Below are 469 nucleotides of genomic sequence, written 5' to 3' on the forward strand. Positions count from 1 at the left end.
TGGACGCAGGTTCGAATCCCAGTTGGGGCTATATCTGTGATGCATTATTAAAGATAACTAGGTATTTATTAGAATTATTTATCTTAAGTCAAGTAAATACCTTAAATTATACAACTCAAGGTAGTGTATGATTACAAAAAATACTGAAGCAAAACAACACTAAAAATACATATAATAACATGCTTGGACTTGACTTACTCATGGCTATTAACCACTTATTTGACATTTTTCTTAGTATGTGTAACATTACAATTTCTTAAAACCTTTGCATTCAATTATAGACATTTTACTGTTCTCTTAATGTCATACACTAATTAATGAGACACATAAACATTGGTCAATTTGTCATTGGTCTTGTTTATTAAATACAACAATGACAGTTTTAACACAAAAATACAATAGTGCAAGGTCACACATAAAACATAAAACCAAATAATATGTAAAATAAATATAAAATGGGCAAAATATA

This window comes from Etheostoma cragini, unplaced genomic scaffold (assembly GCF_013103735.1).
Source record: "Etheostoma cragini isolate CJK2018 unplaced genomic scaffold, CSU_Ecrag_1.0 ScbMSFa_264, whole genome shotgun sequence".
NCBI classification, from domain to species: Eukaryota; Metazoa; Chordata; class Actinopteri; order Perciformes; family Percidae; genus Etheostoma; species Etheostoma cragini.